Source organism: Falco peregrinus, chromosome 2, assembly GCF_023634155.1.
Source record: "Falco peregrinus isolate bFalPer1 chromosome 2, bFalPer1.pri, whole genome shotgun sequence".
Lineage (NCBI taxonomy): Eukaryota > Metazoa > Chordata > Aves > Falconiformes > Falconidae > Falco > Falco peregrinus.
This window is the reverse complement of record NC_073722.1, coordinates 103,100,484-103,125,498: the sequence shown is the minus strand read 5'-3', so window position 1 is coordinate 103,125,498 and position 25,015 is coordinate 103,100,484. Positions and strand designations below refer to the sequence as shown.

The following is a 25,015-nucleotide window of genomic DNA, read 5'->3' as shown; positions in this document are numbered from 1 at the left end:
GCCGAGAATTACAATAATTGGTATTTAAATAGTATTCTGAGCAGAGCTCCGATTGCCTAGGAAAGCCAACCCCAGGAGCAAGATCTCTTGTCTTTAAGAGCTCAGCCAGGCTTGGGAACTTAAAAAGAAACTCAAATTACTGGGAATTTAAAACATGCCCTTGCTTTGGCTTGAATGCAACATCAAAGCAGGAGCTTGTGTGTTCCTGAAAAAAATGCCTCCTTCCCCTCCCAGCTGCTAAATGCTGTTTCTCCACTGATTTTATTAGCTTTACCATCCCAGCATCACCTCCATCCACAAATGCTTTTTCAGCGTGCTCACAGGAAGGAGTCAATTTTTCCCTCTCCTAGGAGGAATTACGCGCAACCCAAACAACTAGTGCCAGGAGGTAAAGAAGGCTGGTGATCTTACAGACACCACTGTTTCCTTTTGGAGCAGTGGGCACAGAGATGCTCTGTGTTGAGAGGGCCTCTTGCATCAAAGGATGTGTTAAATCCATCACCCATCTTGTGGTTACACTAGATCCCATCACCATGGTGGTACTTGTATTCAGGAGCCACTGGCCAAATTCTGTCTCACTTCCCCAGGACCCAGCAGTTTCAGGTGGGCACTGTGTTCTCCTCAACCTCCTGCTCTCACATCTGTGATCTCCATCCAAGAAAGGCCGAATGACTGTTTCATAGTAAGTAGTACAAAACTCATTTTATAATGACTCATTTTATAATTTATATAAAATATACATTTTATAAAGTTTCTTTGAGATGAGCTCTGCTGTCTTTGTACTTGTCAGGTAACTGCTGCCATCTTTCCTGCTCCATCCCAAATCCAACATCTTTTAGGTGCACACCATCCCACCTGTTTCCCACATAGTATTTAAGTCTCTGCAAATCAAACCTCTTAGAATACTGCCATTTCCACACTTGGCCTTTTCTCTATAATCATTCAGCTCTCCTAGCATGCATTTGTGACCCCGGTAGATGACTCCACTAACGGAAACACACTGGTGTCAAATGCCACCAAAACGCTCTGCTTCAGGTAAGCTTGGAGCTCTGAGGGCATTGCTCATAAGGCTCAGACCTTCAACACAGTTCACTGTTGAACTGAATGTCCTCTGTTTTAATTCTCCTACTAAAGCCTCCATTACCTGTGCAGGATTTGTGATTGAATAGGACTAGCCAGGTCTGTGAGTGTCACACAACACATGGCCGTGTGGGCATAGCCAGCCGAATGCGGGAGGAACCGGTGCAGGCACGAGAGCTCTCACACTGTGCCAGGTTGCTGGACCAGTACTGCTGTGTAACTCCTGGTAGCAGAGCTACGTCGTGCTGGACCAGCACTGCTGTGTAACTCCTGGTAGCAGAGCTACGTTGTGCATCCGCATGCAGCCCTGGATATGGCGTATGGACGTGGCTGATGTTTCTAGTGTCACCAATAACTACTGTGAAATGTCTCCCTTCGCCTTGAAATTGTTACAGTTTTATGTGACAGCAGCAGCTCTAGTCCCCAGCTGAGATTAGAAGTCCATTAAGTGCCTGAAATTGTGTGAATGCATAGTCTGAGGACGTGCGCTCCTGACCAGCTCCGTACTGCCAGGTGCTGAGCTAATCCAGGTAACCCTGCCCCACGCAGACACTTGTCCATCTATAGGTACCCACCTATACTGACAGAGATCGTGCCAGCAGGTGTCTGCTCAGGGTAGTAGATTGTAGTAGTAGATGTAATGTTCAGGTTGTGTTTGCATCCTCTGATTTTAAAGAACATTGAAAGTGAGAGGAAAAGTCCTTAACCTCACAGAGCTGCTAGTTGAATTTATAGATTAAACCCAGGAATTACAAGTTCAATTCATTATTAGTTCAAATGGGAAATAATTCCACTGAAGACAGTGGAAATTATTAACTCGGGGAAGCAGTTAGTTATCTAACATTTCCCCTCTAAGGAAATAAAGAAAGAAACCTTGTTTCTCATGTGACATCTGTTGCTTTTTTCCCCAGTGTAATTCTAGTGATTTCTGCAGGGTTATTTCTGGGACTGAAAAACGGGAAATGCACAAATGCTCCATTCACGGTGAAGTGCCTTGTATAAACTCAGCCTGGAGTCAAGTGAACACACAGAGGGGAAAAAAGGAGTGTGTCAGATAAATAGTCCTGAAGAGGAAATGTCAATGAAGAGGTTTGTGAAAGTAGAAGCACAAGACTTAGCAGCCCATTGAATTGTAGGAGATACTTTAGTTTCTGAGTAGTGAATCAAGGAGAGGCAGTGGCTGCTGGTGGCTGGGGAAGTTACTCACTGCACGGTGAAGGTTGAGCACCCATCCAGCTTTTTGCTGGTCACAGCAAAGAAAAAAAAGGAAGAAGAGAAACGCTTCCTGGGACTGTTCAGCAGCTCAAGTGGAGATGGGATTGTCATGCAAGAATGGCGATATCTGTGCTTAAAAATATGGACAGATCTCTCTTTGAATCTTAAAGATCACAACAAGTATTTCCCTGTTGCGTCAGGGGATTAATTGATCCACACCTGACTGAGAACTCTAGTTCACACTTAGGGGTAATGACTTTGCATGTCAATGGGATTCCCAATTCTAGTTCTTAATAACTAAAAATACCATATTTAAATTTTTTTTGGTAGTCCTCAGGCAGCCAAGTCTCTGTAGCTGCATTAACATGCTTGGAAAATTGAATTCCAGAGCCTCAGTGAGGTTGTTGCACATTGTCATATCAGCCAGCCAAAGTGGGGCTGTAGACCTGCAGCAACCCCCTTACCAGCCCCAGCTTTCACCTACAGCAGATCACAGAAAATCTGGATAATTACTTGGAACTCCAGAAGTGTTGACATGACCTTTCTCATGGGGGTGACATCCCATGCTCCGGTGGCCATGGGCTCTTATTAACTCAGATCTCTCCCATCTTCGGTGGCCATGGGCTTTTACTAACTCAGATCTCTCCCATCTTCAGTGGCCGTGGGCTCTTACTAACTCAGTCTCTCCCATCTTTGGTGTAGTGGATCCTTGACCCCAGGATACCTAGCAGAACCAAACAGCAGCCCACTGCCACCAGCCATGCCGCGTTTTCCTGGGTGCCTTGCCCTGCCCCACAGCCAAAAGCTGTGACCATGAGAGGCTTCAGATGCTGATGGAGCAGCAGGGATCATTACAACTGAATAGAGCCATATATAAAGGTGGAAAGATCCTCTTAGCACTCATTAATCGTAATTTTCAGGATTAATGCAAAAGATTTGGCAGCTTGACAGAGGAGAGTTTTCACACAGATAATTCACTGTGGATGGCCAGAGCTGAGGGGAGGGTCAGTGGCTCCCCCAGACCCCCAGCAACAGGTAAAGAAAAGACCAGAAGTAGCTGGACAGGGAACAGGGATATAAAGCACCTGACTGATAGGTCAAAAGATGTATTTTACACAAGTCAGTGTAAATATTCATGTGATTTATTAGAACAGCAGACTTTTCATTGATGACTGTATTGAACTGAGGGTTATTTAGAAGCCGAGGGGATCAATACAGCAGCTGCCAGCCAAAACCTCCAAAAGCAGCTGAAGCAGAAGTGCGTTTTGGAGCGCCTGACTTCTGCGTGAAGTCCTTTAAGTGCCCCCTAAACCCTGGAGTGACCTTCCCCACGGAAGTGTATCTGTGTGTGTATTTTAGTGCTGGAGCAGTGGACCCTACCAGGGGAGCCGGCTCCTGAGAAGCTGTGGAGCCGCCTGGTTCCTGTCGTGCAGGATGAAGCCCAGCCCAGCCCCCTGGATGTCCCCTCAGAGGGCCAGTGCTGGATCATGGCTTCAGGCTCAAGTCGGCACCTTCCCTGCCACCCTCAGCAGCCAGGGGAGCAGAGGGCAGCGGGGGGGCTGCAAACCACCCTTTGGCTAGCTGGGCTGAGCTCTCTGGCCCAGCTAACCCACCCTGGTGGCAGTGGGGACTGTACGTTGCTTCCCTGACCCGCTGCATCCCTGCCTGCACCTCGGAGCCAGGGGAAGCTCTGTGGCAAGGCCCTTATAAATGTGATGTCTTTGCGATGGGGAGCAAAACCCCCAAGGAAGATGCCTCTGTGTAAACCAAGTTATTCTGAAGTACGTCCAGAACTTCTCACCACTGTTGATGTTGTGTGTGTTTCTAAGTATTGGGTTGTACTCCCTATCACTTTTTATTACATTTATTCCTTCAGAAGAAAAATAACTCAAATGTCCCTAATCTTTTTTAGCGTGGAATTTTAGATTTTAATGGGCTTGTTTTAATTTGCACATATTCTTGTTAATAATGAAATCTGTTTAACGAGAGTTAAACCGAAAAGCCTATAATGCTAATTCAAAACATAAAACTCTAGTGCATTTCTGTAAGAATTCCCTGTTAATATTCTTAAGGCTTTTTAATGGATATTTTAAGTAGGCATTGGTATTAGCAGAAACATCACACAAATTAAAATTAGGCTCTTGGTGACTATTTTAAAATGAATATTCACAGACTCTTCAGCATGAAATTAAATCTAGTTACATTTGACGCTGCTGGTATATTTTAAAGAAGTATACTTTACTGAAAAAAGATAGTGTTGCCTGTGAGCTTATTATTGATAGTTAATTTAATTTATCACAACCCGTTGAATGTAACAATCAGATTTTATATAGCATAGCCTAGAAGCCTGTGTCAGGCTTTAAATCTGTGGAGATGGAGCCTGAGCCAGTAGTTAAATGATGGAATTAGAAACGGGGAATTCCACCTCTGGCCAAGACTCTTGTTTCACTTGGGCAGGTTATAGAAACCTGCCCTGCTTACTCCACTCGTTGTGATGCTCTAAAATGGAAAATCTGACTTTGGGGGTTTGGAGTTGCCCTATAATTGGGCCATCTTAGAAATCTTAGAATTTAATTTTTTTTTCTTCCCTTGTTTAAACCCAGGACTTTACATTGTAGTCATCTGTTTCACAAGCACTTTTGGACCTTACAAGGCACACGACTTCTTGCAGCTCCCTCCTTGCATGTTGGCCCCAGCTGTTGAGGACCGGTGGAACCTCCTCTACAGCTTCAAGCTTCTTGTTTGACGTTAGCTCCTCTGATGCCAGTGGGATGTATAAAAATATCAGTGAGCGGGCAATCGTGTCCGTTCTTCACAAATATTTGCTGCTCTTTGCTGAATTATTTCCCTATTCTCCTTTTCTTGTTCTAAGTATACAGAGCTAAGCTCAGCATTATAAAATCCAGATTACCATCCCTAAGTAGCATGGCAACAAAACCTGTGCTGCAAATTAAATGTGTGCAAATCCACTGAAAGTCCAGGGGATTGAAGCATACGGTAAAAATCAAGCAAAAGGTAAATCCTGAAGGCATAGCTTTAGGAACACACATCTGGGCTGAGCTGATGGAGGGGTGAGGAAACACCCCTACCTACCGTAAGAAAATGCTTCCATGACGCCCCTGCCTATTGCTATGATCATGGGATAGTCAGATTCAAAATCTACCCCAGTTTTTCTGTTTTATTTTGGCGATAACACCTTGTGACTGCCTTCAGGTTTCTGGAATCAGGCAGCACTTTCCACGATATATCTTGGAGCCATTAAAACACAAAAGCAGAGTGGCGTCTTCCTGCTGATGTCCACCACAAGGACCTGCCATTCCTGTGATACAGTACAGCATGAGACTGGTCTCCCTTCTAAGTACCTCACTGGGGCAAGGGTGTTTTGAGTTATGTGGTGTGAGGATGGCAAGTGTTTGAACCACTCACAAATGTAGACAAGACAGGGTCAAAGCACATGTTTCGTTTTCACGTGGGCAGCCGGACTGTCTGAAGTGATAAAAATTGATTTAAAGTCATTATCGTTTAATGGGCAGCAATGAAGTGATGCTGAATTAAAGCACTTTGGTGGTTTGGGTTCCTAATTCCCATTTGCAGAAGTCACCATCGGATACAGAGTGGCTGGGGAGGGCACAGGCTGCCCACCCCCGCCTGGGGCTGTGCTGGGAGCTCCCTGGCGCAGTAGGATGCGTGCGTGTGCCCCAGGGTGCTGTAGCACAAGTCTGCTGGAGGGTGAAACCCACGGTGAAGGCAGTTGTGTCCCTGTGCAAATCCCACTGCCTACTTTTTCTACTGTTAGACTCGGGAACCTGCCCCCTGCCCCTCTCCCCTGCCTGGGCACCGGGGACACGCTGCCTGTGCCACCCGTTCCCACGTTATTAAAAAACAAACGGTGAATGTGTTTGCTCTGTAAGCCCTCAGCTTCAAACCTGCTGTATCCCCTGGCTCCCTGCACTGCTGGGAGCGGTCTCGCTGGTGCCAATAACACCGCCTGTAACAGCAACAGTGTGCAGTGCTTAAATATTTGCAGGATCACTGACTGAATTGGCATTCTTTGCCAAAATGATCTGGGCTCCGTGAAGAACTTGTGGAATAAACATGCTAATGCAGGGCCAGCTCTTCAGCTAGCACGGGTTAGTGTGGTTCTGTGGAAGCGAAGTTGAGGATCCGCTTTTCCTTGGGGTCTGCATGGGATATGCAAGGAAAATGAAGAATGCCAGCAACTGTATGTGCAATTCCATGATGAATTGGTGCATCTTTTCATCTATTGTTTTGATTTTGCTGTTTTCTACTGCTGGGAAATTATGCAAATTCTTCTCGCACAGGAAAAGAATACTGATAATTAAGAGATGTGCAGCTTGGATTTAAAATAATCTCATAGATCCACACTGGTGTTGCCACACAGGAGCACATTAATTTCTGTGGCAACTGTTCTCTGACCCCCAGGATGGGTTCTCAGCCCTCCAGAAGGTCACTGTGCACATTTCTCAGGGAACACTTGAGATGGGAGTGGGGCACTTGCACAAGAAAAACAAACCAGCAGAAACAGAGGGCAGGACAACAAGGCAGAAGGGCCTGGCCACGTTTCAGGCCAGGTTCCGCAGGTGTAGTTGAACAGCCTTGTGGATTTAGGGGAGGGGAAGGAGACTAAGTGCCTTCAGTGGTGTGCGGGCTTAGAGCAGAGCTGCCCCTTTGCTGCCTTCGGGGGACAGGCACTAACTGGCAGGAGTGGCAAACCAACCTTTTTTTGCAGGTAACCTCCTTAAAAGGCCAAAAGAGATCCCACCCTTTAGAGCTTGGGCCATTTCTAGCTACAACTCAGAGCTGCTGAGATAGACTGCCATCTTTTCTGAGAGGTTTGGGCTGCACAGTAAAGGTGTCTGTGCCCCGGGGGTGAGGGACAGGGGTCTCAGCAGTATTTGAGGCCATCACCAACTCTCATGCACAAGTCTACTCCAGGGGGACAAGTCTCACCCAGATGGACATTGTCACTAAGAGAAAAATGCTTCTCTGTTGCTGAGCTTCTCGGGTGGCAGTGAGGGCTTGGCAGCTACCTTCATGAACAGCTTGAGGACCTCAGTCTGCTTCTTTTTAATAGTGTTATTGGAAAAAACTCATGTTCCAGCGCAGCTGCTTGACCATAGGGTGCATCTGTCTTAAAATCCTCAAAGAGAGATGGTAGCAAGGACAGGTGAGAAGCTGTACTCTTGCAGCATGACAGAAGCTGTCTTGGAAGGAGGTCCATGCTCCGCTAAGGACCCTAACTGGAGGCCAGTCCGGCGCATGGAGTGGACAAAGAAAGTCCAGAGGGTTTCTCAGTTTGCATTCTTGCTGCGGTGTCCCACATGGGTGCAAAGTCCCAAGTTCCTCAGCCCTTCCCATGCTGAGTGTTACGACAGGGTGCCAGGCTGAGCTTGGGGGCTACAAGGAGCCACAGGCAACACGGACCTCAGCTGCAACGCTGGTTGGTTGAGTCTCCACACAGTTATTCTGATTTCCAGATATTGCAATTTCTACCCAAGGTAAAAAGAAAAAGTTGCTTGTTAAGAGGAATAAAAGAAAAGAGATTTACTGATTGGGCTTTAGAACCAGCATTTTGAGGGCTGATGGTCAGAGTCGGGTGGCCAGTGAAATTCCTCCTCCATGCACTGTGCTGCCAAAAGCCCAGCCGTGCTGGTCTGCAGGGCTTCTGAAAATCCAGCTGTTAATGCCAGGTGAAAGCCTAGCCCTAGTTATGGAAGTGGAGTAGGTCAAAGCTTAGCCCTAGATATAATTAGCACAACGGTAACAAGGGCAGGTTATTTCCAACTACAGCAGACCGTCGTATTTGCATAGTCTCTGTACAATTTATTGAAATTTGCAAGAATCTCAACCAGTGAGTCACATTAGCGGAGTGAATGTTAACCTGGGAACCTCCACAAAAAACTTTACCTTGACTTTCTACTGTATATATTTTTCACTCAATACACACTGTCACTGAGTAATATAATTCTCTTCTGGGCACAACTGTCAACCTGGTTTCCAGAAGGGACACATGTCGCAGGATTTATTTTATTCCATTTAAGTAACTATGACCAGTTGTCATAAATTGAGGAGTTGAAATTGCCCGTTCCCTAAGGCTCTCTAACAAATGAGATCAGAAGTCCAATGAATACATGTCCCGCAAAGCTTTTCAGTTCAATTACATGTATCCATGTGCAACTGGTAACGCCACAATCAGTTCAAATGGTGTCTTTGCAGGTGTGAAAGACCGCAAATTGAAGTCTGTATCACATCAGTATCCAACGTGTTACTGGAAAGATTAAAAGGAAAATTTTCAAGGGACAAAGGATGAACAATTAATGAGCCCTGGAGTGACTCTGAAACAGGTAGCAAAGTAAAACAACTGTAAAAGGAGAAACCGTCAGAAGTGAGCAGTTTAGTGCCAAGTTTCAGAAGGAGATTAGTGGAGAGTTTCACTAGGTCCATTAGTGTTTGCAAAGTACTTGTGGAGTGGATCAATGAGCATCACAGAAGCTCCCAGGAGGAAGTGAATTAAAAGCTGCTTTTTTTTTTTTTTTTTTTTTTTAATAGTGGGAAGCAAATAAAGGAGAGCTCTCACACTAGCTGATGAGACTAAACAAGGCATTGTATGGACATCTGACCAAATAGTTCTGTCTATCCCTACTAGAGTTAGGGTAAGGTCACTTGGAAAACTATGTGGCCATGAGAAAACTTGGAGATGATGGCCAGCAGAGGCCAAAACAGTGGTTTTTAAGTGACCTTAAATCAATCTCTTTTGAGCTTTGGGTTTTTGATCTTAGATTCTGAGCATTTGGGAGGGGTGGCTATTTCTATGAGGGCAATAAAGTCTGTGACTTGGTTTTAGGAGAAGCAGTAAGAAGGTACTAAAATCCTGAGAGCCACCTTAAAAACGCAGCGCCAGAGCTTCAAATGATTACGCCAGCACAGCACCACTGAAGCTTCCCGAGTGCTATTGATTTACACCAGTTGAACATCTGGCCCATATGCTTTGTATTATTAAATACTTCTGCGATTATTATGTGAACAATTAAGATTCATGGAAATGAAAAAGCAGTCTATGAATTGTGCCTTCAGTGCAATTCAGGAGGAGGAATTGCTCAGGGAATGTGCTGCCTTTTACTGTAGCTGTGCAGTTCATCTCTGTGCTTTTCTAGAAACCAGAAAATGAATGGGACCTCAAGAGGTTTACCAGGCCATCTTCTTCCTCCAGGGAAGAGTCGGCTTCAGCCCTGTCATATTTCCTTAATACATTCTTAAAACTCTGACACTTGAGACCCCAAGTGTATCCCGGCACTCAGTGCTGGTGCTGAAGCACTGCAAGAATCTTTCCCCCCGGCCAAGCCACCACTCTCCCTGGCTGCTCCCGAGCTCCCACCTTCTCGTCTCTCCAACGCTGCCCTAGGGAAGGGCTCAGCCCCTTCCTCTCCCTCTCTCCCTTCCTTCTACACAAAGCCTGTTGTTCTGTTTGTCTCTTCTGCGTAACATTCAGTCTGGTCAGTCATGTTGGAATTCAACACCGAGGAAGTTCAGGCAAACCTGAGTAAATGTTAACACTGCAAATTCTCCTTTTTATTTTTTTCCTGTCCTTAAGCCTGATTCCCTTTCATGGTTTGCTGCTGAAGTATAGAAGTACATCCAGCCGTAAGAGAAAAAGATCCATCTTTCAGCATCAGGAGATTAAAGGAATAGAGTGAGATAACATTTTGCAAACCTGAAAGGATTTGAAAATCCCTCTTCTGCTATTTCTGGAAAAAAGTCAATGGCAGGGCAAGATTATCTTCATTAATGGTATGAGAATGAGCGTTGGCTGCAAGTTTTGTTTAACCTGAAAAGCAGCATTCAGCAGCTGGGTTTCCACATCTAAAATAATATCCAGAGAATCAAAAATTCTTTGCCACACATAAAATCATCCTCCAGTTGTGTGTAATGGAGCTCGGAAGCGTAATGTGTGGGAGAGAAGGATAACCTTTTAACATCTCCACAATCCCCGGGGACGGGCGCGTTGCTGATTAACAGATGCTTGGTGACTTGAAGTTCCTGAAGTTAAAGCTTTGCATGTATCGCACAAGTCACTGGTTTTATTGAGGACTAGGGAGAGACATATTTTTTTGGGGCTTTTATCCCACTTTTCAGACGTGGCATGATGTAAGTGACTGCTCTGAAGTGAAGGCAACTGTTCTTCGGAGCTTGCTCGCTCCGGCAGCACAGTGGCAACGGCTCCGCTGGGGCTGACCCGTGGTACCTGCCTCTGCTGGGGGCCAGCAGCATCTTCCTCGGGAGGAATCTGGGGGCTCACATCAGCAGCAAGAGGCACGAGCAGGCATGGCCTTGCCAAAATACCTCCCTCTCTTTAGGTATTCAGCATGGCTGGAGGAGAGGGCTGTTACTTGGGGGTGTTTTTGCTGATTCCACCCAGGCTTTGGTGTCTGCGCAGAGCTGTGGCGGAGCTGCTGCCAGCCCTGCCTCCCACACAGCCTCCTGTCAGGGGAGCCGAGGACATTGCCTTGGGAGCAAGGCTCGCCAAGACGTCTCTCTACATTGGGAAAATGGTCTTGGCGTGCAGCTCTGGTGTAGGACCATGTTGCCTGCAGCCAAGCCTGCATTGCCCACCCACCAGACACTGCTCTTCAGTTCCCTGACCAGTGTAAAGCCTTGCCGGGCCAGGAAATTGGTGTGCAAACCTCAGGTGCTTTGTCCTCACTGAGATTTTGTGTGAAATCTCGAGCTCAAGTGAAAAAACCCATACCTTTCTGTGCTAAAGATGAGGCTGCAGGTAACTCAACTGACCAGAGTAACGTGGATCAGCAGCAAAATTGGGAAAGGACCCAGAAGCTGCCAGGGACACCCATCACAAAGATTTAGACCTTCACTTGAGGCCATGCAAGTTTTTTTTTTTCCTACTGACTTGGGATTAGACAGGTCTTTCTGGAGGACTTTCATTTATATGTCTTGAAGTCAGGCAGCTGTTATCTGTTCTCCTGCTGAAAACATCCAGCACATGGTTGATCACTGCGTCTCCGCCGCAGGAGCTGCACGGAGAGCCGGGGCTGTGTGCAGGAAGAAGGTCTAATTAACAAAATCTACACTCCAAGAATTTGCTGTTTTCAGGGCACTTCTCCACCTGCCAAGCTGTGCTAATGTTAGCGGCGCACGGCGAGAGGAGTTTTGAAACAAGTGCTGGAAAAATCCCAACCCCTGTCCCTGAACAAAACGCTGCCAGCTCCTGAAAGACTTGTATGACAGACTGAGAGCCCTGTAGCTGTCAGTTCTTCATGCCCTTTGGGCTCTGCTTATTATTTTTGAATACTTTACCTCTCTGGTGGTTCTTCTGGCAGTGTGTCTCCTTTACAAGCAAAAAATAAGGGTCTTACCATGGCTGCCTTTAAGTCTTGATTTAAATAGGCTAACTATGACTTCTGATGTCATTATAATGATGATAATCTGTGTCGGATTTACATTTTGCAGGAATGTAAGAGGTACATCTTAAGTTGTGTCGCCGGTCTCGTGGCGTACGCCAGCAAGGTGAACAGATGCAGGTTGGTGCCTTTTCCAAAGCCCTGTAATGAAGCAAGGGAGAGGTGAAAGTATTAAAAAAGACCCAGAGGTGGAGCAAGGGCTGCAGTGCAGACCTTCCCTTCCCCGTTTCGTCACTCACACTCACATCAGTGACATTTCATCTGCGAAGGGCAAATAAACACAGGAAAATGATTTGGAGATGGAAGTTCAGAGAGGTGTGGAGAAGGAAGGATTTGGTGAGTGAAGGTTTTGTGAAGAGAATCACTGGCTGGGATTACTTGACAGAATTATACTTCATTACTGATGCTTCACAGCCTTGATTTTCATATTTATTTGTGACTCTTCTTTTTTAAACCACGGGCTCTTTTGACATGAGAGTCATGCTGTGTAAAGCGCTATTGATTAGAGTTTCTAATTTCATGCCATTACAGCATGACCATTGGGGAATGAAATCTATTTTATTTTTTCCACCAGGGCCATGCCAGCAGTGCTTGGGATGCAGCCATCGCACAGGCTGTCATCAGCAGGCATTTCCAGCTAAAGATCTTTGCTGTTTCAGCCAAAAGGCGAATTTGCCCAAGGTCTAAGCCTCAGCTCAGTGTGTTGTTCCTGGAATTAGGACAGATCAGTGGCAAAGTGTATTTTGAGGCCAGAGGTTTCCAGAAGGATGACTGACTTGGGAACTTTCCATTTTTCACTCAGGCCTGCAAAAGGCCATTTCTTTTCCCTTTCCAGAGAGATGGTTGCCATTTGCAGTAATACCTCCTGTCTTTCCACCATCTCTGGTTTGGTGCTCAAAGAAGTGAAGAAAGTCACTAAAGGTGTAGGAGAATCCCAGATGGCATCTGCTGCAACCGTGTCACGTGCGTAATCCCAGGTATGTACAAGCTGCAAGAACCGATTGTAAACCGGACAAAGATCTGTCCCAGCTTTATTAGAAACAGGATTTTTTCCTCTCACATGCTGGATTTGGCCCCTTCTGGGGTTTCCCAAGGAAAAGGTTTGTGGTATGACAGGGGAGCTGGTGGGTTAATGGCATTTCACCCTGTTGGTGCTGCCTAGGGGCATCTTCCCTCTCCCTCCAGGATGCCTTGCCTGTTTTGGTGTGTCCCAAAATAATCTGTAAGAGGTTTCTGTAGCCTCTTGCAAAAAAATATTTTTTTTTTATTTTTTTTTGCCTGTGTAACAAAGGCTTGCTATCCTAAGGTAAAGACACTGGGAAGGTAAAGTCAGCCTAAGTCTGCAGCTGAGCCTGACTCTAATGAGTTTCCCTCACGGTAGAACTAACGTGGCTTGTCTTACACGCTGGTTTTACCTCTGAACAGTAGACACGCACTAGCTGTCCTGGACTAATGAAGCTTTCCAGCAGTGAAGACAAGCTCTAACGGAGCGGCTATAGACATGTGAACCCCTTACAAATAGCCAGATGAGAGAAGAGTGAATGCTTTAAATCTGTCAAAGGGGAACCAGCCGAGAAAGTTCTCCGACTTCTGCTTTATTCCAGGAGCTACTGACACCCGCCGGCGGGTGATGAATTAGTGCAGCACAGCTGGAGCTACTCAAGGGCTGCAGATGCAAATCCCAGGGCTGCTTCTACATGTGCTTCAACACCAGAGGTAGCGTGGCCAGTCTGGGGTTTCCCTTGCAAAAAGGCATCAATGTACTGGGCTGGGCTGAGAAAAATGGGGAGGCTGAGGAGGCAAAAGGGACCTCTTATTGCTGTCTATAACTCTTAATAGGAGAGTGTGCAGAAGACAGAGCCAGGCTGTCCTCAGACATGTAGAGCGACAAGACAAGAGGCAACAGACACAAATTGAAGCATGGGAAATTCTGATTAGATACGGTGTAAAAAGTGTCCACCCTAAAGATGGCCAAATGGCAGATACGGGGCCCGGAGAGGCTGTAGGATCTCCAGGCTTTGAGATGTTCAAAACTCAGCTGGACAAGGCAACCCGGTAAGTTGATGCTGCTTGGTCTGGGGGTCGTGGGTTTAACTGTGGCTGGCGTGACTTGTGTATGACACCGGGGATGACACAGCTGGTTCAGTCTGCAGTGATGCATTAGGTTCAAGCTTTCGAGCAGAAGCCCAGTCCTGCCCTAGCTAAATCTGCCAGGTCAGGCCACTCACTTCTGAATGCTGTGGCTCTGATTCAGCATTGCAGGATGCGTCTTGCTGGCGCTGTCCTTGCTCTCGCTGGTGTTACAAGTGCAACGCTTCAAAACAGGAATCAGGAGTGGGGTGCTGGGTACGGCGCCCTACCAAAAAGCCGTTCCCAAAGCCAGCAGGAAAAGAGAAAACTGTCACCACCCTTTAAGCCACCTGCTTCCCAATGGCAGCTCCACCCTGGGGAACAGGTTGGTGATGTCTCTTGACTTCACTGTCGGATGTGGTGAGATGTTCAGTCTCCCTTACCTGCAGAGGGTGATTAGCCAGCACCCTGCAGGTGCGGGGCACAGCAGCCCCTGGGAACGGGTGTGGGACAGCCAGGCTGGGCAGTTCAGTGCCATGCTAGCCTTGCCCTTTTGTTTCTGGAATGTGCCCCAACTGGCAGATGTATTTTAAAATTCAAAAAGCCATTTGCCTTCATGGAGTGAGCAAAAGGGTTTTTGGCCTCAGCTGGAGCACAGCCTGGCCAGTAACATCCCAGAGCCCCAACGCAAAGGAAGCATCTTCATGCTGTTCTCATCACTTCACATGAATGTCCCCACTCCAGTTGCCACAGCAGTGCAGAGGCTTCAGACAAGGGTCTGTCTTCATCTCCTGCATAGTTTTGGCTTCGCCCATCACCTGCACACATCAGATCGGCCCTGCTGGAGGTAATGGTGAGATGCGATGCCCATCACTCACAATCCATCTGCTGCTGCCCAGTGTCAGCTTCCCTTAGGACTTCCCTCCGGCAACCTGCAAAGTTTTGGGGTTTTGCCTCTGCTGGGAGGGGAACGTCAGCCCCTTCCCCAGTACTGGGGTTTCAGTGTAATGCAGTCCCGATGAACTCCATACCTACTTGCTGCCTGCAGAGTCCTGTGGGCTTTTGCTGGCTTGCTGACATTTATATACATTTCTAAATATCACGGAAGTATTGCTGGGAGAGGGAAATGTGGAATGAATGACATGGACTTGCAAGCAGCAAAGGGAAAAAGGTAGTGGGGAGTTTGCTTGTAGTAACCATGCCAATGCACCCCAAGGAGCGAAGGCTCCTGCAGGCACGGTGCCTTTCCCAGGAGATGAAATGAACTTCTTCAGGTTTAGCCCTAAGTAAACGGCAGTCCAGCTCATAAAACATCCTGAAGTGCAGAACTGTTTACAGACTTTATTTGTCTTGAGCCTTGCGCTTTGTGAGATCAGAGGCAATTTTATTACCCAACTTGGTGCAATGTCATTCCAGAAATGATCACAAATGCCATGTGAATGTTTACCGTAATGAGGAAATACATTACAGCCCGGAAGGATGGCAGTGTCTAATAGAAATATACTTCTAGAGCAGCTGAGGGCCAGTCCCAGGTATAGGCTTTTGCTTCTTTTTACTCTGGTTTCTACCTTGCTCTTAGCTAGAGCTGAACGAGGGGACATATCCAGACCCCGGTGTTCCCTGACTCCCTCTCCCTGCAGCTGGACACAGGACAAAGCCAGAGGGGCAGGACTGTGCCTTCCCTCCCCGGTAAGGGCATTGGTTTTGGGGAGCAGCTCCCCATGGTGAATTAGAGCCACGGCTGCCCGGCAGAGCGGGGAACAGCAGCAATGCATAGCTGGCCGGCTTGGATTGCACACAAAGTGGAACTTGGTCAGCTTCCAGTACTGGAATCTAGCCTTTTATTTTCCAAGGAAGATGCAAGCAATTTGTCTTTAGGATGCTATAAAGGTGCCTTCAAGAATATCATATAGTCTGCTAATGCTACAGAGAACCTCTTAAAAACTTAATTGCCTGTGTCACCAAATGAGAAGAGAGTAGTCCTTTGAAAGATCCTGTGTTTTGAAAACACACAGTTGGTTCTAAATACTTTCAAATGGTACATGCTTCTTTACTCCTGCTGACAATAAGAGTAATTGCTGAGCGCAGGATAAAGGAGATTGTCTGAAATGTTTCAGCACTATTTTCTTGTTCCGTATTTTTTTCACAATGCAAAAAAGACAGCGGCATTCTTGGTCTGTGACCAAACAAGAGGAGAGGTTTGCTGCTCATGCCAAGAGGCAATCAAGACTGAGAGATCTCAATAACAAAGTGACACTTTGAGAACATCTCAGCTCCCGCCCCACTTCCGTGTGCCCCTTTCCTCACCAGCCATTCACGATCCTCTGATATTTTATGGATCACTAAAAGGCAGATGAACAAACCCAATTAATCACAATTACAGCCGTGTTTCGCTATGGGCGCAGGGCAGCAGGACCTGAGAGCCCTGGAGACACCGGGGCTGTGTGGCTCCTGCACCATGTCCAGCACAGAGAGGCAGGGTACAGCCCTGGCTGCCAGGACCAGACCTTGAGCACTGGGGATGAACAACGTGAGTGAACCCCAGGAGCCACTGGGGCGCCGAAATCCAGGTCTCATTGCCACCAGAGCACACAGCTCTTCTGAAGAAGAAAAAACTTTTAAGAAACAGCCTGCTGCCCATGCTTTAGAAGAAAATGGGCTTCATCAAGCACAGCTTCCATGGAAGAGAGGTCCTCGAGGTTAGAAACCTGCTGGAGCCAAGGTGGTTTTGGCTCAGCAATGCCTTCCAGTTTTGGCCCCCTGCATGCGTGGCAAGATGCAGCCTCGGTTCCTGCTACAAGTCTGCTGCCCACAAGGATGGCAGACAGGGATGTTTCCTCCCATCACTTACTCACTGCACTGACTCACCAACATCTCTGTTAATTCTGGGGAACAGGGAACCTCGAGCGTTTCGGTTTGGTCACTCACCCATTGCTTTTAATTTATTTTGGCCATGGTGTTTAGCATAGGGGATCCTTTCATTTCAGCCTGGTCGGAGCTAATGGAGGTGTCTCCTAGCACTGCATTTGTCCGTGTAGGACTTGTTTTGCTCTCTGCACTTTCCTGTATGGCCTGTGATGCAGCATAGTACATCACAAAGCAATATCCACTGCAACATGATGTGACATCAGAAACCTCAAAGGAGACACAGGCTTACGCTGCCTGCACTGCTGATATGTTTTCTTTGCATCTGCTCTGAAAGCAGGGGGAAAATGGGTGTGAGCTATAGCTTTAGCAATTTTTTTAAAATATATATATATTTAAGTGTTCACTGTTTTTTTTGTGCAAGCAGATATGCAAAGCACAGCAGATGTCTCAGACTTCAAGAGACAAGGGAACATTTCTCCTCAGTCCTTAGACGAAATGGACTGGGCTTTGCTCCAGAAAACAGGAACGATTAATCCATCACTGAACATGAACTTAAATGAGCTAATATTGGGTATTTTAGTTCTGATGTATGTGCTAAATGAAGTAATCATTCAGGGCGCAAAAGTAATGTCTTTGGGAGAGTGCTATAAACCATGGTGGCTGTGGCACGCGGGGCTGGAGCGGGCACTGGCATGGCTATCGTTCTTGCAGCAGGTGTGTCCCAGAGCAGCAGGAAGGAGCGCATACCGGGACCGAGCTGCACGAGACTGCTGAGTATCCTCTGAGCACAAGATGAGTAAATGCTGCTTAGCTGAGACAGTCTGCAAAGCAGTTTTGGTGTCTGGACACCTGTCACCTGCTCTGGCCCCTTGCTTTAGTGGCTCTGTGCTGAAGATGCCTCTGCATTGTGCTTTACATGCCAGGGTGAGTCCTTCCTCACATTATCTGCCATCCTATATGCTCTGCACTGCGCTGCAAGTACCACTAACCACAATTACATCCTTAAGCAAGAGAGAGCAATTGATATTTTATCATTGGGATTTTTTGCCGTGACTTTTGTACCCACCTGGAGTGAACAAACTATTACAAGTTTCATCCAATTATGTTAAGTGCAGTTGGACATACTGTGCCGAACACAATGTCTTTTCAGTGGGAGAGAGGGGCAGTCCGTTATCAGCTCGAGGCACCATCATTCATTAAGACATCATTTGCCTCTCACCAGCAGAGCCGAAGCAGCAAATCTATAGGATGTCATAATAAGGTGTGCTAATGAAAGATAGGCAGAACAGGATTAACAAAAGGGTCCTCTCCACATTATACCTTCCTCTGACTACTTTGCTCAGTCCCTGTCTTTTATGATCTCCTGAGGGAACGTTTCAAAGGGGTGCGTGGAAGTGAGGCCCACAAATCCAATTAATTGCTGGTTGGTTTGTGCCTAGAATCACTATGTGCCACTCAAAAAAAAAAAAAAAAAAGCCCTACTGCAGCAAACTATAAAAAGGGAAATATTGGGCATACAGTGCTGTAAATAAGCCTCTCATCCAGCCCTGCCTGTTGTTCTTTCCCCGGGCTAGGAAAATCTTGGATAACTAGTTCAGGACCTTTGCTCTCATGGACCACCACTGCCCTTCTGAGCCAGTACAGTTAGGATCTTATTTTGACTGGAATTACTTGTTTGATGTGCCAGAAGCTAAGTGGGAGAAAGATCCCACTTGCTTCCTAGGGTCACAGCTCCTTGATCTCCAGCAGGCAGGACTCACTGGCTGCTCAGAGAGGTCATCATTCTTGGAGCAAGCGCTGGGGAAGCGATGGCACATGTCCTCCATCCCTTCCTCACCCCCAACTCCATGTTGGCCATCATGAGCACATCTGGGGAGGAAAGACAGAGTTAAAGGTTGTGGTTAGCCTCTTGGTCTAATCAAGGTGCCACCAGGATTCAACAACGTGTCTTCATGACACGATATTTCTCCGGCTAGTTGTCCAAGGGCTGCGCCTTATGTTTTGCCCACCTACAAAGCAGACCTTTTGTGACCTTCGTAACTGGACTGTGTGTGTGCAGCTCAAAGATTTGCTAAGCATAAAAAGAAGATGCTCCACAGTTTATTGATTTTGCATTTTGTATGCTGCTACAGATCTCGGGCAGGGGGAGGAAAGAAGGACATGCTTTTACCAATGTAGTTCTACATACACGCATGTGTCCCAATGCGTAACACTAGTGAACATACTGTGACTGTGATTCAGACCTAGTGATACTGGTACAAAGATGCTTTTCTCAGCATTATTCACTCGGTGGGGGTAAGCTGGAGTGTCTCTGAAACCAGTGTGTGGAGCCAGGATGGACCCACGCAGTGCCACATAAACTCTCCCTGAGGCACCAGAGGAACCGACGGGTGGCTTCAGAAGTCCCATCACTAAGGCAGGAGGTGGGGGTTAGGGCACTGACACCGATCTTGTGTTTCTGCCAACACTTCCCACATAATTCTGTCTACAATAAGGCTCTTGGTGGTATAAGAATGTCATAAAAATCCACATCTTAAATCACTTTGCTGTGATCTGGCTGTGGTCTGCCCTGTGAGCTACTTGTAGGAGATGATGACCAAGACCCATGGTCCTGAAGGAGTGTAGTACGTGGTGCTGCAGAAGGGCTGAGCCAGGTGTCTCCTTGCACCATTACAGCCAGCCCCAAATCTGGAAGCAGAGGAACTCTGGGAGGGGCACGGAGGGACACTCCTCGTGTCTGTCCCACTGTGAGTCTGGACACAAGTGAACCACGTGGACCCCCACCCCCACCTTGCCAGCGTGGCAGCAGCCGGGGCACACTGCTGGCAGGCAGAGACCTGGCTGGTAATCTGCTTAAACGTAGACCATAATAACATGAACTTAGAACTTTTGCAAATTATTAGTAATGCAGGCTTCCCCCCTGCCTTGTGAGTGTGTAGTACAGAAAGGTGTACATTAAATTTAGCTTGTTCCTTGCAATTTGTGCTTCCCAGAGAGCAGCTACTACCTGTGGCACTTGGGACCCGAGATGCAGCCGAGAATCAGCTAGTCCAATAATTCACCTACACAATCCTACACAATCCGTCCCTGGAGGGAACGAAGCAGGCGCCTGAAGGCATGGGGGAATCTTCTATCTGTCTTCTGCACTGTTACGGCTTTTATCCAATTACCTGACTTTTTACCACCCATAATGTGTTTTTCTTCCCAGCATGCCTAGAAGAAGCACTACATCTAGTTGCCCAAAGGGGAGTTTCTGTGGAGGCAGATGAAGTGACATGACCAAGGTCACCCAGGGCCTGTGTCAGAGAGAGGAGCTGAGCCTGGGGCTCTCCCGGCAGGGACTGAGTGTTACAACGTAGGCTTTGGATGTAATGCCAGGAGAAGGATTTCACGGTTGAAGAAGAGCCCGCTGTAAGTTCTGCCCTACCTCTGAAGCCACGGAGAACAGCAGGTCACCAGGAAACATATTCTATTTCCCAGGGCTTACCAGGAGAGGCATGGCATGCCCACAGCTGGACCAGATGTGCAGCTGATTCCTTCATTTGCCTTTTTGATTCCCATTCTCATTATCAGACCAGCCCTGCAAAATTGAGTTTTCTTGTTACTTCCCAGAAATACCATTTTCCAATGATTTTTCTACTTCTAGCGTGGGTCAGACTGTCACAGTCAGGGGCTCCATTGCGGTCTGTAGGTGGATGAGGGAGGTGACGCAGGGCTGCAGCAGGGTGGCATGGCCAGGCACTGCCACCAGCACAGCAACAAGGCAGAAACTTTCAAGTGTTCCCCAGAGAGTACTTCAGGAGCCATGAACCGAGGTAACTGCTTAAGCATGCGTTTCCACCAAGAAACTCTTCTAGAAAATCTGAAACTGAGCTTGAGCCAAAAGCACGGGAGATGATCTTGCCTCAAACACTGTTAGAAGGAAACCTCTTTGCCCAAAACTTCTCTAGCTGTTTTTCTGCACTCCAGTAAACCTGGCTGCGGTCTCCACCCTGGAGATGACTTCATTTTGTTAGGTTTCTCAGCACAGGCTCTCTGTGCCTCAAAACCAATTGTTTGTGCTGCAGTTGGAAAATGTGTATCATCACAGTTGCCTTTTTTTTCCACTGCAGAGTAATTAATCGATATTTCTCATGGAGGGCAGTCAATTCTCATTACACTGGGCTTTCACAAAGCTGGTTTGGTTTTTTCACTGAAGTGGAATATCCAAGAGACACTTCATGCTCAGGCTGATGCCTTTGCTTCACACCCTTGCTTGCCCTGGGCTGTGAGAGTGCGAAGGCAGCACAGCAAATTCCACATTGCGGGAGGCAGCCACCGCTGCACAACTCTCTGCCAGTGTAAAAGGCATGAAGGTTTTCCTGCAAAGTTTTCCGTGCAGCTCTGTGCCATCTGCTGTGTGCCTGTGACACAGTGCCAAGGGCCAGGGAAGGAGCAAGGCAGAGTGCAGGCTGCAAGCCGCCAGCCTTTTGCTAATGCAAGACCACAACCCCGTGCCAGCTGTGGAATTGGGGTGGCACCTTCATCCCACTACGGGGTGGCTGAGGAGCACCATCCTGGCAGCGCTTACTGCGGTGCAGCGGCATAGGTAGAGTCTGCCCCTATAAATATATGATCCATCGTAATCTGATGGCGTGGGGGGAAGCGATGTGCACGCGTGAGAACCAAGCGCTGATTAGCACCAACAAAGCTGTGTCTGAGTCTTCTATTGGGCTCATGAGTTCCTTCCTGACTCCGTGTATTTTACTCTACAATACAGTCCTGGAAGTCATTATTATTACAAAGAATCACTAATTCAATAACGCCACTATCCTGCATGAATAACATCCATACAATATTAATGCATTTCCCCACCCCCCTGTATTCATTGCAGAACACAAAAGGTTAAGAACACAAGGAGTCTTAAGGCAAGGACGCTGTTAACACGACAGTGACTGTTACCCATGCCTTGCTAACACTGAATTGAAGCTCTGGAAATTACGATTGCAATGCACAGTTTTGGATGCCATTCACAATAAAAAAAAAAAAAAATGGCTAAAAGTTAAAACTTCAAACAGAAGTAGGAAAGCTGCCTGGCATTACATGATAACATGGCACTTTATTATCCCTCTTCAATTGTTTGACGTTTATGCCTCTGTTTAGCAAGTCTGTTCATTATCGTTCTCCAATTAACAGAGACTTTTTTCAGATTATTTTTATGAAATTCTCATTTAATTAGCAATACAGTTGAGCCTCAAATGGCAGTTTTAAAAATATCCTTCTACCAATCAAGCAGCCAAATGGTCTTTCTGAGATATTTGCAGAATTGTAAACCTTCGTTTCTCTGCTAATTATCCCCCTGCTTAGATGATGGGAATGTGAACACCTGACAATCGGGGGTTATTCACTGGACGCTTTCATTGCACACGGTGTGGAAAAATACAAATTTCACTTATTAAAACCATCTTGTGGGCTTTTTTTTTAAATAGAGAACGGGATTTATCAGACAATTTTCGGATTCTGCACAATAGATGGGGAATTAAAATAATGGATGACAAATAATAGAAAACAGGTGTGATAGGAGACGTCAGGCATTCTACAGGCACAGAGCAAAATGGGAGGAAATGCATTTATAGTACAATAAGAAAAGCAAAAAATGTTTTAAAAAATAAAATCAACAGTAAAATTTCAGTGAGTGGGCCTTCCTGCTATACAGCTGGAGACCATTATGGTATTTAGCAATAAATACACAAATAAGCTTAAAATGCATTTTTGCTGTATGTTCATGGGTATATGTAGTTTGGGTAGAAAAAAACCCCAGCCCTTAATCTGCCACTGAACGCCTTCCACATTCGCAAGGGAAGGTGGCAGCTTTCCAGGTCTCTGCTGCTCAGCCCTCTTGTTGCGCCGCGCTCTGTGTGATGCTGCTGCTCTCCAGCGCCTTGGGGTGGGTGAGCACATGCACCCATTGCAACGCGCCTGCTGCCCGTGGCCAGCGCCGCTGGCTCAACAGGGGAGGGGTGGTTGTTGGCTGGTATCGCGGAAAACTGATGTTGCCATAGCAGAGGGTCATGGGGCAAAATACTACATTTCAGAAGGAAGGAAACATCTTCTGTTTCAGGTTTTATCGCTGTTTCTAGCAGGAGATAACAAGACTTCTGCCCATGCCAGAGGTAGATTTTAGATGCTGTTGGTGCTACGCGCAATGCGAGGGGACAGCTGATTCAGCAGCTGTGAGTTTCCAGGGCTCCTGCTCTCATGGATGGATATCCAAGCAGTCCTCTGAAGCCCAGACAGGTAGGAAGAGGGGAACTGAGATACCAACACGGCCCTTTCCAATGGCTGAGACACTTCAGGTTTGCAAGACCCCACCAACTCCTCACCAGCTCTGAGAAGTGCTTCCAAGTCAGCATTTGGGGAGCAGGGAGAGAAGGCACTGATGCCTGCACCCCGGCTCTAAGGGGGAGTCATGAAATAGTCTGCTGCTGCAGCCAGATAAGTGGAGAGGATTCCTCCGAGAGTCACTTTGGATCTCCAGCTGCAGTAGTACGTTGTTATGAATCTCTATCAGTGCACTCGTAGTGCAACTGGAGAGTATGTCTGACATTGCCTCCAGTGACCTTTTCAATATAGTCCAAGTGCTGCGGAGCTGGTGTTTCAAGAGGAATTCAAATCGAATTTACTCGGGCAGAAAGGATTGGCCTGAGGATAGCCCTGCCACTTGCTTCGCATTTCTCCTTGTCATTCTCATGGAAATTGCAATTCTTTATGCATGATGCTTCTTCCCGTGCCACCGCAAATGTCTCCCTTCAAACAACAGGAACAGCCACGCTGCTTTGAACAGCGGGTCCCAGGTGGCCTGGCAGTGCTGCTGGTGAAGGGGGTTTGCAGGTGCTGCTGGCGGCTACAGGAGTGGGAGGATGAAGGTGTGACCTTGAATGCACCACGCTGAAAGGTCACAGCGTGGCCATGTGCACCGGCACCCCAAATCAGCTGCTGCGTGTCAAGGACCCACCATGGTGTTAAAAGATGCAGCTCCTTGGTCATGGGATATGGGAACAGCTGAAATCTGTGTAAGCTTCAGGTCCAGATAGAGAAATATATGGGAGAGAAATTAATTGAGGGCTCTGCAAGGCAAGAGCAGCCAAGGAGCAACGTCTTGGTGCGTAACACCAACGGCTCTGGCATGAGGTCTCTGCCCTTCTCGGGGCAAAGTGCGTGTGGTTGGGAGGGGGAAACGTTGGGGTTTTTTCATGGGCTTTCCTGGCACAGTATGATTATTTCATACATGTTTGTATGAGGTGCTTTAAAATGTAATTTCTTTGATTAATTTGGTGTCTGTGTTTTCACTGTTTTGTTCGCTCCAATTTATGACAAAATTGAACAAAGTGGGTAACAAAATATAGCCCTGTCAGGCTCCTGTCTTCACGGATATAAAGAAAAATGTGAAACTGTCAGGCACACAAATGTGCCAAACCCCAAGGAAAATTATTACATTCTGCTTGACATTTACTTTAATTTTACAAAATTCTGTAATACCATTATAAATAATAATAATAAAAGGCGGCATGGAAATATTTGTTAAGTGTATTTATTTTCATTTGCTGGCTTTGTGATTTATGGGTTTGTTTTATTTTATTTTTTCCCTCTCTCCACATCAGAAGAGAGAGTGAGCACCTTGAGCTCCAGCGCTGCCGCCTGCCTGTCTGCGGGCCAGGGGGACAGAGCAGCTGAAGTTGGGTCATCCATGGAAACGAGCCCTGCTCATAAGGATGTGGGGAAGTGACGGGATGTCTCTGCTTTCAAAAACTCTGCAAGTCTTTTGTTGAACCCCTGTGAAGTGCTCTGTAAGGGGACAGGTAACTGGGTCAGGTCCATAACTGCTAATACCAAGCCAAGAAAGTTGGTTTATACCAGCTAAGGGTCTAACTGGGGGTGATCTGGTGGTGCTGGGTTGGAATGGGAGACAGACACCCAAAATAAGTGTGGGAAGTAGGCGGTCTAACCCAAAGACTCATAGTGAAAGTAGAGAGTTGAGCCTGGAGAAAAAACCACAAGAGTGTAGAAGCTGGCAGCACTCCACTTCCAAGAATGGGATGAGCAAAGGCTTTTTGAAAAAAATACACATGGGTGATGCTGAGGGCCCAATCCTGCCTACCCTGCTGGTGTGAGCATTGCCATTCGACCCTTTCCATGAGGTCAGGGCCACCTCATCCTTGAAGCTTCTACGAAGAAACCCCGTAGCACACAGTTTTTAATCGAGAGCTCTTCAGTCTTGCTTACTGGAGCTCCAAAGGCCATTAGGGCTTGTACTCCCAACTCACTTAATTGGTTCTGAAAATCCCATGGTCTCCTCCCTGCCAAGC

General features: G+C 47.0%; 1 long non-coding RNA gene across 1 annotated transcript in view; it reads left to right on the top strand.

Moving 5' to 3' along the window:
• LOC114011895 (uncharacterized) overlaps positions 1–24,222 on the top strand; it is a 317,148-nt gene extending 292,926 nt beyond the window's left edge. Inside the window, exons 25-32 of the long non-coding RNA XR_008745696.1 lie at positions 588–682; positions 1,992–2,169; positions 4,899–5,082; positions 11,782–11,852; positions 12,568–12,709; positions 13,337–13,448; positions 13,572–13,787; positions 15,219–24,222. This is a non-coding gene — a long non-coding RNA (uncharacterized LOC114011895). The remainder of the gene's footprint in view (positions 1–587; positions 683–1,991; positions 2,170–4,898; positions 5,083–11,781; positions 11,853–12,567; positions 12,710–13,336; positions 13,449–13,571; positions 13,788–15,218) is intronic.
• Positions 24,223–25,015: the final 793 nt, after the last annotated feature.